Source organism: Phalangium opilio, unplaced genomic scaffold, assembly GCF_054372755.1.
Source record: "Phalangium opilio isolate 3A_F unplaced genomic scaffold, DU_Popi_V2 ptg000045l_1, whole genome shotgun sequence".
In the NCBI taxonomy this organism is placed as follows: Eukaryota; Metazoa; Arthropoda; class Arachnida; order Opiliones; family Phalangiidae; genus Phalangium; species Phalangium opilio.
In genome coordinates, this window is record NW_028324168.1 from 1,367,673 (window position 1) to 1,383,203 (window position 15,531).

A 15,531-nucleotide genomic window follows, 5' to 3' on the forward strand; every position below is an offset into this window, starting at 1 on the left:
GAGGAAGTAAGGTCTAAAACTTCCAGAACACTACAGAGAGAGGGGTCCCTTGGTTATGCCATATTACACGGTGTATTAACCCCGGCTGTATTTGTCATGACAAACAACTAAAAATACGTAATAAATGCGTTTAATTTACGGTTTGAAAAAAGAAAAAAGATTTACATCTGTTTGCTATTATCATAAGCTTATAAGATATGTTCCTTCCATAAGTATGACACTACCAATACTTCATAATGCTAGAGACTGAGAGGTAGTTCGAGAACGGCAAGCGAGAATTGCAGACTACACTCGGTTACTTTTGCAGGACTTCCATCTTCCTATTTAGTCTGCATTACTAAGCCTTTGACAGCGCCTCACCAGGCGTCTTCGCTTTACCTCGAATCTATGACCTACTTCATTCACTTCATGACAAGATCCAGTTTGTAATCAGTGACAAACTTACGGTGAACATATCTTATGAACTTATGTTATTACTCATAGCGTCGCTAAAAAGTTAGGCCTAACACGTGACTTAAGCCCCCCCCCCCCCAAAAACAATTTCCAAATATTTCTATTTGACCTATTAAATGCAAAATTTAATCCCTTAGCCTAAACCCCATCCCATTATTAAAAGTAGAATAATTAAAACAAATTAAGCAAACCCCAACTAAATGAGGTCACAGTGTCAATGGATGGGTATGAAAAATCATTTTCATTATTACAATAGCGAGCAGAACGCCTATACACTATTTAGCTACAAACGCGAACTACTAAAATCTAGCTCTAGCTCTAGCTGAAGTCGATCGATCCCAAAACTACGTATTACAACCTAAGTCTAACTTTACACTACATTCCTACTTGAAGCCTGGTTTAGCTCACACCACGCTCTACGTTTAAACTGAGCTCTGTGCCTACGTGAGGGGTCACACGGAAAAGCTGGCATTTCAGGAGTCGTTTGAACGTTGGTAGGATCCAAATGGGTCGAAACTAAGTTTAGGCGTGCAGTAAGACTTATTGGTTGAATTTTCCTACATAAAAATTTGGAAAATACGTAATATTTCACAATGAAAGTGTGAACTAAGTACGGCTATCTCATAGAACGCGTGGTTTTATTTTTGCTAGAGGTGGTTGGGTATGTAAATATTGTAAAGAAAATAGAAAATCAATGGAGAAGGGAAGATGGTGAGGGAGAGCGAGAGAGGGATGCTGAAAAGAAGTCCAAGAGCATCAGGGATCAAGAAGAAAAAGATACGATGAACCTTGACTTAAATTCTCCGTTTTTTCTTTCTTCTTTTTACGGTTTTATTTATCCTTGGGGGCGTTTTTCATGCATTGGAATTTATACTATGGCGTTTGATGCAATAGCCCATTTGTCATAAATTTGTTCTGAAACTAAAACTAGGCCTAGGCGTTTTATTTGGGGTTGGATTTCCTTTTTCAAGGTCGATACCTTTTAACTCGTTGTAACTTTAGTACTACTTAGCATATTTAAAATTCAAAGCTACCATTATAAAGTAGATATTCAGTAGATTATAAAGCTAAATTTTCACGATTTCAATGGTCAAATAAGGTCACCAATAATCAAATTATATTTGAACTATAAAATTATTCGTCCAGAATATTTTATAATAGTTACATGTCTTAATTTTGACATAACTTTAGCTCTAATTAAGATAGTTAAAATTCAAAGCAACCATAATAAACTAGACATTCCGTAGAATATCCCCATAAATTTTCACGATTTCAACGGGTCAAACAAGGTCACAATAATCAAACTAAAATTAAACCAAATTAAATATCCAACCGGGCCATAAATTTTATTCGAAAATAGATAAAAAATCCAATAAAAACACCTTAATCAACTATAGACATTCGTATAGATAATGAACCTTTAAACATAGATATATAACTCCACACCTTAAATACCAGTGCAGTGATCCAACTCAAAATAAACCCGAAAAAAAAATACCAAAAAAAAGAAACAAAAAACTGCCATTTAAAACGAAAATAAAAAAAGGTTTTTCCTAATCTAATTAGTAATTACAATTCCTAAAACGTACTAAAAACTTCTCCCATAGCAGAAAAAAGTTTTCGGTATAAATTTCGAATTACCCTGAGGGTCCTCATTGCCAAAAAGAAAGTGAAAAAGCAGACGAACTTAACCACGGAGAGACAAGCCTAAAAACTTTGGTATTTGAATTCGAATCACGTCTACCGCCTCTATACGTTCCCTTCCACACAAGAACCCATCTCCGTTTCAAATAAATTGATGAACACAAAATTTCTTTACACATACCAAAAGCTGTAACAGTTACCAGAGGCCATTGCCTTTTTTTTTTAAAAAAAAATTATTTTTTAAAACAATTTTATTTTGAATAATATTAAAATTAAATATCTCTTTAGGTTGATTTAAATTTCAAATTGACCATATGTTTTCTTAATTGACTTTTTTAAAGTATAAGTGTGTGTTTAATTATAATTTAATTTGGGAGTTGATTAACGTGGTTTAGATTTCCGGATGATAATTTTAATTGTAATTAACCGGATGTTTTGGTTGTTTGGGTTACTATAATATTTTTTTTTAAGATTAAAATTAACTATAACAAATTAAGTTGTGGCAGTTTACTAATGGTTCCATTATTAAATAAAAAAAATTATTATAAAAATGTCTGTAAATTTATCAAGGGTTTAACTAAATTAATTAATAGTTAAAGAAGTCGTTAATTTCGGTTATGTTAATCAATTTCCTAAGACTTGGCAGCCAATTAAAAAAATAATAAAATAAAAATAGCCAATCACGCGTAAAATTTCTCTTATTGTTTAATATAATTAATTAAATTATAGTTAATTAATAAATATAATTCAAAACACGTAAAGCTAACCCCAAAAAATGGTTAAACTAAACATATAGACTGTCACAGACTCTACTAAAACAACATCAATTTAATTTTCAACTCACTTTCCCGAATAAGCGATGAAGACGGATTAAAGGCGCGATTAAATTCACAAATTAATCCAAAAACAGAACTTGACTTTTAATGTTTATTTCTTGCACAATTTTAATCGTTTTAAATGAATCAAAAGTCAAAACCACCCGAGACGAAACAGAAAAGGCAAATAAAGAAAAAGCGATAACAAAATAAAAAAAACTTTTCAATAAAAATAAAACGTATCTTTGAGACGCGAGAACTTTTAAAAATGCGACCAAATTGGCTGTGGAATTTTTAGTTTATGATCATGATTGGCCTGAGCCTGATCGTTCAATAGTTACAGTTCGAGATACCACCGAGGGGGGTAACCACTATCAGATTCTCTATATACGCAAGGTCTATAAAATACAGTGAAAAGGTAGGCAGTGTACAGCCCCTCGTCAACCAGGGGGATGGAAAAATAGACCAAAAAAATAACGAAATCATACAACTTCAGCTGACAATTTTTAACTTCAGAATATTTTAGAGCCCAATATCAGGGCGTATTCAAAATATAGGTATCCCAGAGTTCCTTTCGGTACAAATTCAAGGTCAACAGTGGGGTCTATAACCATTCTTCAAAATTCACCCCTGAAAAAAAAATTGGGGGTCTTCCAATTGTCCAAGGTTTAAGCTAGCTTGAATTCAAACTCACACCAAGTTAACTTGAAACTATTTTAAAAACCCTACACTAATACTACATACGCCAATTACGAAGTACCAAGTTAAAATGGTTTCGAAAATAAGAAGTCCAGGTAGACCCCTAATGGCATGGCACCCCATATATTTTAACACTATCAAAACTGTACACAACTGCCATTAGAGGTCAAAGTTGACTATAGAGTAAACCTTCAGTTCAAAGTTAAATTGATAACTTAATAATACATCTACGAATGGTACCAAGTTAACTTGGGAGTGGTATTAAAACTGTGGTAATACCCAATACGATGTCAAGTTAAAATTTATTATTATGGTTTGGAAACCTTAAGGTAAATTTTTTTTTCTGTTCAGGTGCGTTCTCGTCTCTCTCAAAGACGCCAGCCACTATTGTAAATTTATTCTTACGAAAAGTCTTGAGTGGAAGTCTTTCAATAGGATATATTATAGCAATTGTAACGTATCTTTATAGGTTATTTATGTACTGAAGTTAAGGCATTTTTGCTATCACAAACTGTAAAAGGCTACCTACCCAACGGAAGCCCTGGTAAAATGAATGCTCTGAATGATTTCGTCTGGAGAATATAGACCTATTCGATGTAACAAAGAGGGAAAGAAACGGGGGTAAAGCTCTGCCTTCCATCTCGCTTTTGGCGCCTGCGCTGTAGTCATCTTGTTTCATGAGAGTTCCCAGGGACGGATGGCAATGTATCAACCCTCTTTTTTACGCCAAAAAAGGTCTACTCTTTTGTATATATAGTTTTCAGACTATGGGAGGATTGATACCGTTTACACTGCAGGAGGTGAGGCTATACTTGGTACTGCATTTTGTCGGCCAGGTAGCCTGGGATCCTGGTGTAGATGGTATAATACTCCTAGTCTAAAAACTATGCATACAAAAGGAATTTTAAACCGAAACAGGTGAGATCACTTCAAACGGTTAGGTTTCAGCGACGTTTAAATATTGGATTAATTTTTTTCTTGGTGTATTTACTAACTTACTAACAGAATAAAAAATTAATAAAAAAGTAAGTGATCCTTAACTTGAATATATTTTAAAAACCTAAATTTCAAAAATATAATTTACCATACTATTAAATAAACTTAATCATAATTAAACCTAATAAAATTTATCGACTAAAATCAAATACCATTTTAAAAAAAAATTCTGATCTGCCACTATCTTGTCTAAAAGAAAAAAAATACCTAAATTTCAAAGACAAATTAATTATTTTTTCCGATACCCATTAATTAAAATTAATCTTAAGTTGTCCAATGTTAAAAAAATAAAAACAAAATAATAGTGTCTAGACTAAATAATCCCATGTCGGTATTTTCTCGAAAAAAAATAAAAAGTAGAAAAAAAAAACAGTCATTGATAGATTTTAAAATCAAAACTAAATAAAAATCCATAAAGATTAAAAAGACTTTAAATTAAATAAATAATAAAGAAAAATAAACTAACCCATTGACGTCATAGTCTCACAGACACCGAATTAAAAAATTCACCAAATAAAATCCTTTTAAATAAAACGATAAAACATCACCTAATCTGTATTAAGAGCAAAAAACTTCACTGTCAAAAAACTCCAATTCAACTGCTGGAAGACTTTCCAATATCACTGCGCCTTTCTTGTGTTAGTAAACTTAGCATATCAGTAACGTTTTATCAAATAGTCGAGTCTGTGATTGTGTAATATTATTCAAATATATATAAAACAATAAATTTTACCCCCTTCCCCCTGTCTAGATTGGTTCATTAAACTCTGCTAATTATTATGTCTTAAAAAAGAACATTTCTAAGAACAGGTGACCTATTACAGACAGACTACTTAATATTTTTTCCCCAGAAAAATGCGCAAAAAAGGGGGAAAGGGGGGGGGGGTTGGATATTTACTGAAATATAACCCTAAATTCACTATAAAGAAGTGTTCCTCCCCCCTGGCTATTAAGCTTTCGTGCCGTTCTACAATGAACAATGTAACACGAGGTTCTGGGAACTATATGCAAATTAGGAAAAAAATATTTTCCAAGAATCAAGTTCATCGGCAGTTAAACACGATTTACAAAGAGTGCCATTAAATTTAGCTAATTAATTGCGTTAATTAATGCTTATTTAGTTCATAAGTATTAATTTTAAATGGTTTTAATTGGACTATAAGGACTAAGAAATTTTAAAATATAATATTAAGTTTTGTTTATGAAAATATTACAGAAAAAGCGAACCATTTTTTCCAAAGATTGTCTTTAAGTTCACCTAATTAATTATTATGCTTATTTAGTTAATAAGTATTAATTTTTAATGGTTTTAATTGTACAATAATGACTAAGAAATTTTATAATACGAGTAAAATGTAATGTAAAGTTTTGTTTATGAAAAGATTACAGAAAAAAACCGACCATTCATCTTACAGTATTTATTATATTTTTCTTCTATAGACACTTAAAATTTAAAGGTATTTCTCTAGCCCGCTAAATAACCCTTTATCTCGGTGCTAGACAAGGCAAGTAGGTAAAAGAAGGGGGTTTCCAAACTTTTTTGTACACACAACTTAAGAATAATTTTTTTATTATTATTATTTCTTAATCGTCTAGACTTTTATAAGGTTGTAGCCCTTTCGCGTGTTGTTAAACTGTATTCCGCGAAGCATCAGAGCGCCGCCGCGTGTTGACGTCTAATATTGGCGGGAAAGAAAACACGTGCTGTAATGTAGCAAGTACCCCGCCCCCTACAAGAGAGTCTGTATACCCAGACTGATGTCGCAAAAAATATCATTTGCATATTACATTTCAAAATAAGGGTTAATATACTCTAATAATTTGCAATGATGGGTGTTACTTAATTACTTACGAAGTTAAAAAGCAATTAGATTGTAAGCTTTTGATGTTTTAAATTTAAGTTGTTTTGATTGCACGATTTAATGACCTTGGGAAGCTTAGATCGTTATTATTGGATATTGGGAGATTAAAAGACCTTAAGTTAACAGCTTTCATTGGATAATTAGATGACCTTGGGGAAGCTAACTGTTTTCATTGGATAATTCGATGACCTTGGGGAAGGTAACTGTTTTCATTGGATGATTAAATGACCTTGGGGAAGCTAACTATTTTCATTGGATGATTAAATGACCTTGGGGAAGCTAACTATTTTCATTGGATGATTAAATGACCTTGGGGGAGCTAACTATTTTCATTGGATGATTAAATGACCTTGAAGAGAGTAAACTATTTTCATTGGATGATTAAATGACCTTGAAGAGAGTAAACTATTTTCATTTTATGATTAAATGACCTTGGGGAGAGTAAACTGTTTTCACTGGATGATTAAATGACCTTGGGGAGAGTAAACTGTTTTCATTGGATGATTAAATGACCTTGGGGAGAGTAAACTGTTTTCACTGGATGATTAAATGACCTTGAAGAGAGTAAACGGCTTTCATTGGATGATTAAATGACCTTGGGGAGATGCAAACATTTTTATTGATCGGTTAAATGAGTAATTTGGTTTTTAGAGCTTGTGGAATTTAAGATAACTTTTTAATTTGATTGTCAGTTGACCTTCTTCGTCCGATATTTTAATTGAATTAGGTTGTACCTGTCCCTGAAAAATTTATATAACGGACAGAACCGAGGTATAAATTACCCAATTAAAATCCAATTAAAGTATTAAATTAACAGTTTTAACTAAAAAAAATTAGTATAGAAGGAAAATTCTTTCCACGTAACACTTTCTTTCAAAAGTAAACATGACTCAACTGGGTCAACTACAAACCCACTTATCTTAAAAAGCAAAACCAGTTCATATTTCAATCCCAAATTCCCAAACAAAAGTGAAAATATATAAACCCACGTCGTTTCAAAACAATAGAACATTCTAAAATTCATTTACCATAAAAGTAAATACAAAATAAATAAACAAATATAAACAAACACAACGACACCCTCTATGTCCTCATTTAAATCAAACCCACGTATTTAGCAAAGGGTGTACTTTTAAATAAAATAAAAAATAGGCTTAAGTAAAGGAGAAAAGTTAGAAAAGATGACCTTACGAGGTTACGTGACTAAAACCACGTGCAGCAACATTTCGGGATCCCAACGCGCATGACAAAAGATGGGAGAGCTCGCGATTCCCGCCATCCTCCTATGCTAGAAAAGCATTCAACTCGATTGGATGGGGTCTCTCTGGAACGGAAATACAAGGTCATAGACGCGAAGGAAGTTGGAGGAAGCAAGCTTGGCCCAGGGTCTATTGATTTTTTGGAGAAAAGAGAGCGCGGAAAAAAATTCTTCCTTTCCTGAGTAGTTCCTTTCATTCCGAAAGGATGTTTAAAGCCTATATATTTCCCAGGAAGTAAAAGGTTAACTTGAACTAAGTCACTGGGGACTTATTGATGGTTTCAAATGGACTTGATACTATGAATAATGACCCTCCGTTTTCGTGAGGTTACTTTCCAGAAGATTGGGTTGAAAATTCACAAAATAAATCAAGCTTGGTAAGCCTTGGCTTCTTTTTTGGTAGGTCTAAATTAGGCTTAGGAAAAAAATAAACTTAACACTTGGTCTTTGTCAAATCTGCTTCGTAAAGATATTAGGCACAATTTAGGCTTAGCAAGAATAATTTATTTAAAAAACACTCGATATTACTAAGGTTTGACGTGTTTAACTTAACACTCGGTCTCTGTGATGACACAACAAATAATAATTAGCGATAAATTAGGTTTAGGAGGGAAAAACCATGTCTATTATTGTACAGATGGTTGAAAGATGTTTCGGTTATAATTAATCTTACATCCAAAAGCAAATTAGAACTGGTGGGAAGGAATATATATACATGGTTCCAAGTACCCACCAACCGGAAATACTCCCTATACACAAACACCTGGACAAGCTGATATGAACAAAATAGGTCAGGAGAAGAAAAAAAATCCATTATAAGCCTTGGCTATAGTCACTTCTGCTTCTGCCCATAATTATATATGTACATATTATTCAGGGTACCTCTATAGGGTTAATGATACAACATTACATTTAAGACTAACGTTAGGCTTAGGGAGGTCACTAAAATCACAGCCCACTCGATCACGCAAGTTGCACTCGCTATAGAAGCCCCTTCAAACAGCCAAAAGTCAAGAATATGACCGATTAGTACTCCTTGGTAAACGAGTCTAAGAATTAGCATTATGTCTATGGGAAAAATGCCGTTTTTTGAAGTAAAATGGGTGTAATTTCGCTTTTTGTGGATCAAATGTCGTGAAAATTTAAGAAAAGGTGCGTAGTAACGTTTTCTAAAGTCCTACAAATTTTCAAGTTTCAAGAGTGAATAGTTTTTCAGTAAAAAAATAAAAACTAGGCCCAACCGATAAAGTTCGTCAAAGCAGTCTACGAATTAGCATTATGTCTATGAGAAAAATGCCGTTTTTTGGGGTAAAATGGGCGTAATTTCGTTTTTTGTGGATCAAATGTCTTGAAATTTTATTGAGAGGTGCGTAGTAACGTTTTCTAAAGTCCTACAAATCTTGAAGTTTCAAGCGCTAATAGTTTTTCAGTAAAAAATTAAAGACTAGGTCCAACCAATCCAGCTAATAACGCCTGAAGGGAATTCCCTTCTGATAACGTTCTTCATCAAAATACTGTATTTAATATCTTATATTTGATTTATTATTACAATTTACTAGTCGTTAAAACAACTTGGCAAATATGTGAAAACCAAGTACTACAAGTATTGGGGGAAAAATTATTTATTTGAAAAATTTGCCCAGCGCGTTTTAAAATGGCTAGAAGTCATCCAGAGTTGAAAAAACCACAAACTGAAAGTTTGATAATTTTTAGAAAAATAACTATTAGTCCTAAGCCTTTCAAAATATTATCTAAATTTTTAGTGTACTTTAATTTACAAATAGTAAAAAAATCAGGAAGCTAGAGCTTACATTTTTCACTTTCCTATAAAAGTTTGTTCATCAACTCGACAATTCCCCCTAACATTTCAGTGCTTTTTGTCTCAAAAATCTAGACTCGTTCATGTTTTTACTAGCTTTTCCACTACATCCCCTCGATTCTTGAAAATGCATGGGTTTTGAATTCTTTGAACGGGCTTCTATAGCGAGTGCAACTTGCGTGATCGAGTGGGCTGTGCTAAAATAAAGGTGGTTTCAAAACAGAAAACGAAATAGGCTTAAGCTCAAGAGATAAGTAAATCTGTCCACAAATACACCAATAATTATTAGTCATTACCTATCACTCAACGTCAGGCTTAGAAATATCAATTAAGCCTAAAGTTAGGCTTAACTATATTACTATAACATGATGGAAGATAAGTAAATCCGTCTACACATAAAATACACCAATCATTACCCCAGTTACCACTCAACATCAGGCTTAGGGATATCACCTAAGCCTAACGTTAGGCTTAACGACATCCGTAAAAAAATGCTTTGAAATGAAATCAAAAACGAATTAGGCTTAGTTACTTTCGCGATCTACATTATTTAGATTAGATAATGTATATTAAATCCATTAAAAATCCAGTTTTATTAAAAAAGGTACCAAAGGAATTTAATTTTTCTACATGTATATTTATTCCCTCCAGACTATAAGTGGGTGAAGGCCCTGGTTCTTAACAAAGCCAAGGAAGGAAGGAAGGAAGGAGGAGAGAAATCAGTCATCAACCCCTTTGACTTCTTAATCTTTAGTTCTTCAACATCCTTGCACCGTCCGTCCGTCCGTCCGTCCGTCCCAGACTGGTTAGGAAACGAAATAGGAGGGAGAGAGAGCCAAAAAAAAAAAAAAAAGAATATTTCTTAAAACCCCTAGAAGATGAAATCAAGAGAGAATTCCTCCTTCAAACTTGGAGGATGTTTCCATCCCATGTGCCTTTGGGCTGGCCCGGCTGGGGGGATTGCTTTGGTTAGTTCCAGTTCTCAAAGAAGGCATATATAGATAGATGGGGGGAAAGTTATATCCCTATATACTATTAGATTATATTAGAACTACTAGCGTTTTAGAGGCAACGGTCAAGGACGACTTTGCATCCATGCGTGGTGGTTCATTCCTTCTCAAGTACCAAGAAGCAAGAAGCAATATCTAGTTTACTAGGGAGAAGGTATAAATTCATTCATCCACATTACTAGCTTTATCTCCAATCCAAACGTATAGTAGGTCTGGAGTTAATCCCCGGGCCTCTAAATCACAACCAGCATCTCATTGGTTCTTGAAAACTCACTTCAGCGCGGCGGCGCGAATGTCGAAAATTACAGTCATATTTTCCGAGTCTGAGGAGAGGCGAAATAGCCGGGCCTCCTTTTACGTCCCCCCTTGTATTTTGAAAGGGGGGAATGGGACTATGGCGCGTGAATACTTAGGGAACTTATACCTTCTCCCTAGTAAACTAGATATCGCTCCTTGCAAGTACTTTGAGTTTGAGATCACTCAGAGGGAATTGTTTTCGTTCTAGACTATGTCCTGGTGCTGGTGGTGAAAATAAACTTCTAGACTGGAATATAATTTTTCTCCTAGGGGATGTAATTGGAAATTAATAGATGGGTAGTGTAGTGATTTGTTTGGGTTGTTTTCTTTATTTTTTAAGATTAAGCTTTTTTAGAGGGCAAGGGAAAATAAAATAGTAAACAATGTATTTATTAAAAGGCTAATGATGTTGCGTTTGAATAGAAAGAAGGTTCGCGAATTTCTTATTGTTTTCAAAGAAATTATTTATTTATTTATTTATTTATTTATTTACAGGGTTGGCAACCCTGATTTAACCATCTTTAAGTTCAGAAATTTCTCATTTTCTATAAATAGAGTAGAACACACCCACCTATACAGAAACCCCAGACAAAATTTTTTTAAAAAAAAAAAAAAAAAAAGAGAAGAAGAATTTAGGAAGCCTAAAGCGATTTGTTTAAAGAAAAAAACGGGTTTAACAACTAAAGTTCTCAAACTAAAATTAAGTGAAACCTCAGAACAATATCTTCCACTCCTCACCACGCAGATTCTTTAAGAGAAAAGTAATACCTCTACTTTGAAAAGATGTAATGATATAATTACAGTACGATGCAAAACAGCAAAAAGCCAATGACTCTATCCAGAACAGTCTAATCTCTGACAAATAAATTTAGGGCTACATTAAGACAGGGATAGATTTAATTTTAGAAGTAGGAATGGAGAAAGGTTAATATTTACTTCGGTCCGACTCATAGCCCAGTAAAGAGCCCATCCCTCCAACACGTAACGAAAAGTTTAAATTATCTTATTGGCTCACTTAAACTACGTTTGATGACGTTACTGACGGGGACGGCGAAAAATACGTAATTCCATTTTACCTCTGTCCCTATGACCCGCCTCTTCTGTCATGCCCCCTCCCCGTCCCGGGGAAGGGGGTCCGGGACTTCGACGCGCACCCAGATTACTCTATTCTCCATTCCTACTTCTAAAATTAAATCTATCCCTGATTAAGAACTACATTAATTTAATCACAGCTAAGGAAATTATTAATTACACATTGGTTATTAATAGATTAATGGATAGTGTACAGACAGGTGTTGGTTGAACAGTCACTAGTGATTGCAACAACATACTTAAAAGCTTTTAGTTCCGTTCGATTCAGTTCGAAATCCGAGATGATATCACAAATTACCGATTACTTGCAACTCTGATTTAGCGCGATTAAAGTTAAGAAAATGTGGAAGGAAATTTCCTCTAGCCCCTTTGATCCATTTGTGGGTCCCAATAAAGGTGTTTCGATAGGTACAAATACAAACCCAAAAGTGTCACGGTAACGGTAATTGTAATAAGTAATTTACAACCAGGACAGTAGTCAAACAATAACAAGGCCATGACTTGAAGAAAAGCAAAAGCAAAACAGAAGTACTTAAATTAAAACTGATAGGCCAAGACAAGTTTTAGAGCGGCCCCCAAACTCTTAAAAGGATCCACATACACATTTTAAGACATTCCATATTACAAGTTGTAAAAAAGAAAAACATAGGTGATACGCTATGCCATAAATTCGCCACTTTATCCGTCCAATTACCTACCTCCCCGGTCCAACCCTCAAAAGAGTCAAAAGAAGACAGAAAATACTTGGGGCCCCCTACCCAGAAAACGGTTCCATAAAACCTTTATCAGTATCGTAAAACGTTTTAGTTCCACTCCCCTAAAAGCAACTACTGTCCAAGAGAAGAAGTTGAAGAATACAAAGATGGTCATGGCAAAGAGGATGATCTTCCCCCTTCTTTGAGTCAAGGTTGCCCAAAAAAAGAAAAGGGCCTTCCAATTATATGGAATGGATATATTTACAACTTTACGTTGAAAAGAAAGATATCTTTGGGTCCGATAACATCAAATCAACGTTGACAGCAGCCTGGTAGCTAAGCCTATTGAGATGTTAAACTCTGTGACTTCGTGAGCATTTAGCCAACCTGCCTCGTTTACCACCTACCAAGATATTTCGTTTTGCTTAGCGATAGCGAGTCACTGCCAGAGGCAAATACCCCCATGGGGCCGTTAACTTTGGGTTGGGACAATCTATAACAACCTCTATGACCTTTGCGAACCCTTCCCGGGGCTTTCTTGGACACTTTAGGGATATTTTACAAAATTCGACCATGGATGGATATACAGAGAGATTTCGGTTGGGGCCCTGGGGGAATATTATTCTAAGATTGGTAAGATAATTTAAGCGCCATACTGATTGGTGGGTTGAATGCAGAGGGAAACCTACCAATATGGCTGTCAGAACCGTGTTAAGACTTAAAAGGGTGTGACGTACAACCCAGCCAACAGAAAGGTCTCTATTATATCATGGATAGATTTAATATTAGAAGCAGGAATGGAGAACTTTTAGTATTTCAGTCCGTCTCATAGCCCAGTATAGAGCCCCTACCTCCAACACGTATAACGAAAAGTTTAAATTATCTTATTGGCTCACTTAAACTACGTTTTGATGACGTTGTTGACGACGGGGACGGCGAAAAATACGTAATTCCTTTTTACCTCTTTCGATATGACCCTCTTCTTTCATGCCCCTACCCCGTCCCGGGGAAAGAGGGACCGGGACTTTGACGTGCGCCCAGATTACTCTGTTCTCCATTCCTACTTCTAAAATTACATCTATCCCTGATTATATCTTGGTCATTGTAAATTCAATTTGAGAAATCGTTGCTTAAAGTATTACAAAATCATAATTAAAAACAACCAACAACACCAATCGCAATTTATGAAATAAAAGTCGAGGCTTAAACCGCATAAATTAAAGGTCACGTGGCAAATAATTCGCAAAGGACGGTGGAGCCTTCCTATGCTAATGTCACCGGATCATAAAATTTGGGTCCAGGATTTAAATATATAAGGGTGAATGATAAAAAGTAGGCTTAGTCTTAGTTGCATAGCGTCATGTTTGCCCTACTACATAGGAGGCATCCCATGGACTAGATTTTAAATCGGGGTAAAATGAAGGGGGTTTCAAATCTGGAGTACAAATGCTTATCACATCCCGTGAGTCACTTTTGGACGACGGTTTTAGCAATACAAGAACTCCCCTAGACCACCTTCTTTTCATGAGGGTCGAGGGGATCTCAAATTTGGACTCGGGACGACGGGCGGAAGGGCTGGCTTTGTGATTAAATCTAATGGCACTCCTTCACTGTTAACCAGTGTTAAAGATTTATTGGGGATTATATGGGTTGCTGATACCATTTTTCGTCCCAGACGGAGTGAAGTAATTCGTTTCTTTCGTGTTTTTTTTTTTTTTTTTTTTAATAAATAATTTTAAAGCAAGGTGCTCAGCCTAATATTTAAATTCCTTGTAAGAATAATAGGAATTATAGGATTATAGGAGAAAAAAATGTGTTTTCAAAGGAAAATATAGGACTAAAATACTCATATAATAATAGTATTTTGGATTAAATTATGTAGAAATATCTCATAAAAATAAGAAATTGGATTTTACTTTGAAAAGAGGAACTTAATTAAAATATAATACAATAAAATCCTGATCAAACTCCGCAATTTCGGTGTCTATAGTCAAATGTGATCTCGATAAAAGTGCCAACTAAATTTTGATAAATTTGATGCTAAACTATACGAAAACTTAAAACTAAGTTAAAAATATAGGATATTACAGGACCTTCCATGAAATTATAGGATAATATAGGACAAGTTCAAAAATATAGGATTTTATAAGAATTTTAGAATCGCTATACTCCCTAGCAAATTCATTAAAATACCCTTTCAAAATTTGATTAATTAACATACTGCATCATTAAATAAATAGATTTCATAGTTCAATTAGCTAAAATTATCTACCTGTACATCTATAATACAGATTACCCAACTCAAAAGGAAAGTATTTCAACACCAAAAAGAAAACCAAAATATTATAAATAATAAAAAACATCATTAGAACTTACAGAACATTCTTGAAGAACACTTTCAAGGTTTCAAAACCTCAAATCCAGCATGCAATATAATTTCCTCGTTTTAAGTTTTAAGTAGACATTAAATTTTCCACAAGAGCTTTAAGAAACTCGATTTAAATCCAAGCGCATTAATTAAAACCGACAACTTTTAAACTTCCTGGTATCGAAAAACACGCGTGTGTTAACAATTAACAAATATTTTGAAATTCAACGAAACATTTTCCTCAGAAACTTTATCCTTAGAAATAAACTTCGCAACACGAGATTTCAAAACGAAATGATTAAAAAAGAAACTGTTGAAAATTCTTGTAATAATAAAAAACGAGTCGAGCCAATTAGCCTTAAACAAATTAAACCAGATATTTCACAGATGACACAGACACTCACAACCATGACGTACGCATCTCTAGTCGACTATAGTAGTTCAAATTCCCACGATATAAGCTCGTCAATGAGTGTGTCTTTCTTAAACATTATAAAAAACACGAAAAATATAGTATTTTAAC

At 34.2% G+C, this 15,531-nt stretch overlaps 1 protein-coding gene and 1 long non-coding RNA gene across 2 annotated transcripts in view; one reads left to right on the forward strand and one right to left on the reverse strand.

The window, feature by feature from the left end:
* The window catches only part of Utx (Utx histone demethylase), a 48,081-nt gene that overhangs the window by 14,639 nt on the left and 17,911 nt on the right, over window positions 1–15,531 (reverse strand). The window lies entirely within an intron of this gene.
* LOC149676632 (uncharacterized) lies at window positions 7,727–12,529 on the forward strand. The gene is made up of 3 exons (XR_016366500.1): window positions 7,727–8,104; window positions 10,198–10,514; window positions 11,349–12,529. It is a non-coding gene; the product is annotated as an uncharacterized LOC149676632 (long non-coding RNA).